We start from the raw sequence: 2454 nt of genomic DNA on the forward strand, positions 1-2454 counted from the left end.
CCTCCTCCTCCACCCCGTGTCGGCTCTCCCGCCTGAACCCCCCGAAGCGCAATTGATATCAGAGAGAACATCTTGCGGAAATCGGGGGGGTGGAATTCACTTCTTGGACTTTATCTCTGCGACAAGTCGACTTTCGTTGACGTTATTTTGTGTCCCTCCTACTCTGCGGTGCAGCACTTTTCGTAGATTGTGATGTACTTGAAGCTGAAGCGCACTGTGCCACATACCATGAACAGAGCATAAAGTTTCCACATTCCATTAAATGACGCATGAAAATCCTTCGGGTGAATATGTGGTTATTCCTTTTCCCTCCTCGAGTATTCCAGTTTTACAGCGGAATGCTTCACATGGCGCGGTTGGCAGCCTTCCCGCGCTTCCCCTGTAATGAGGAAGCATCGCCCGGATTAGCGACACACCGGGCGCGGATAAGTGTTCCCCTTTAATCGCGATAGGAATTAGCGGGGCGCCGTAAATATCCGAGGAGGAGCAGTTTACACTAGTTGGCACGCGGCCTCGCCTCCTGCCTGACCGGCGGAGAAGGATCGCAGTGGCGGGCTTTTCAAAAGGTTTTCCCCTTTCCGCTCCGTCCCTGCGCTTTTTAATTATTAATTGCAAAGGAGAAAGGCTTGCTATGGCGACGTGTTTTAAACGGTGCCCGGCTAAGAGGTCACCCCGCCCCCCCTGCGCTGCCTGCGGGTCGGACCGGGGGAGGGGTACGGCTTTGGCCCGCGCCCCGACCTGTTTTTGGTGGTTGGTCATTAAAATGACCAATTTGTTAATAAATGGAATGTATACATGCGAGAGGGAGAGAGAGAGAGAGAGAGAGGTGGGCGGCTGGGCAGCCGGGCGGCCGATCCTCCGCACCCCTTTCCGCCCACAGCTCGGCGCTATGCTGGACCCCTGCTGTTGTTTTGCCTTTTCTCTCTCCCCGCTCTCTCTCTCGCACTCTCCCCACTCTCCATCTCTCTCTTGTCGCGATCCCCCGCCCCACAGCCTCCGCTCCCTTTGCTTATGCCCACCTCGGGGACGTGCGCTTCCCCTCTCTCCCCCCCCGTCTCTCCCCTTCTCTCGCAATTATACATCGGTTTTGTATTCGCACCGGCTAACCGGAGCGCGAATAATTATTTTATAATTTTTGTGGCCCAAGGTGCGCACGTTGCGCTGTTCGTGTGTGCAGAGGCGTGGCGTTGCGCGGCGTGGTGCGGCTTGGCGTGGCGTCGAGTTGTTGGGCTGTAAAGAGCTGACAGCCACCTCGTGGGACTGCGGCCTCCGCGGCTCAGAGTGAGAGAGAAAGCGGAGGGGGAAGAGGCCCTGTGCTGTACCCACAACACCTACTGTTGTGCCAAAATCGTCTCGCTCCCTCTGTTTTTCTTTCCTTTCTTTTCTTTTTCATTTAGAAGAAGAGGAGTTGGCTTGTAAATTTAGTTACCTCATCATATGGAATCACACACATTCACACCCATACTCAGAGCATAACGCATACCTCGCGCACTCTTGCGGAATTAAGTCGACAAGCCCTGAAAGTGAAAGAGTATAAAAATAGTGAAAACAATTAAGCAGTTGAATAACAACAACTTCGGTCGCGCGCGCTCCTGCAGAGTGGGCGTGTCTTGCAGTTGGCGTTGAGCGAGCGCGGTGCGAGGGGTCCGGTGGTGGCGAAGGGGGCGGCGGGGGTGCAGATTGAGGTGGTGACGGCGAGCGGGGCAGCGGGGTTGAGTGGCCCGAGTGCCGCTGAGCCCAAGTGATTGCTTATTTCTCAATTCCGCGCTACGAAAAGTTTGAAAAGGGGGGAATAAGGTGGGCTGTGTTCGTGTTCCTCACCGGGCGGGCGGCTCCACGCGGCCGGCTCCCTTTCCTTCCCCCCCCCTCCCTCCCTCCCTCCCTCCCGCTCTCTGCTTCGCAGACGTTGTAGCTCGCGGCCCGCCGTGCTCCGCGGTCTGGACTGAGAGCATTTTTCATTGCAACGTTCATCTGGGATTCTTTCTCGACACCATCGCGCCGGTCTCGAGCCCGGCGTCGGCAAGGGAGGGGCGGAGGAGGGGCGGAGGAGGGGCCGGCGCGCGCCTCAGCCACCAACGCGGTCATTCTCGATGTGCTCCCCCGGGAGGGCCACGTGATGGCGACCATAAGTCATGCGAGAGAGCCGTGTTCTGGCGCTGCGGCGAGGCGGCGGACCGACTGGTGCTGGTCGTGTGTGCTGTGCTACCCACTCATCCTCTACCCCACTCACTCACTCACTCACTCACTCACTCACTCACTCACTCACTCACTCACTCACTCACTCACTCACTCACTCACTCACTCACTCACCCTCGCACGCCTTCCCCTCTCAACCAGAAGCTCCGGCGGCGGGGATGTGTCTGCGACGGAGATAGGCATCCTGTGGAGCAACATGTTGTGCCTCAAGCTGGTGCTGCCTGCCGCCGCCGCGCCGCGCTCTGCCACATGAGAGGA

Source organism: Frankliniella occidentalis, unplaced genomic scaffold (genome assembly GCF_000697945.3).
Source record: "Frankliniella occidentalis isolate FOCC.00 unplaced genomic scaffold, Focc_3.1 Scaffold49, whole genome shotgun sequence".
In the NCBI taxonomy this organism is placed as follows: domain Eukaryota; kingdom Metazoa; phylum Arthropoda; class Insecta; order Thysanoptera; family Thripidae; genus Frankliniella; species Frankliniella occidentalis.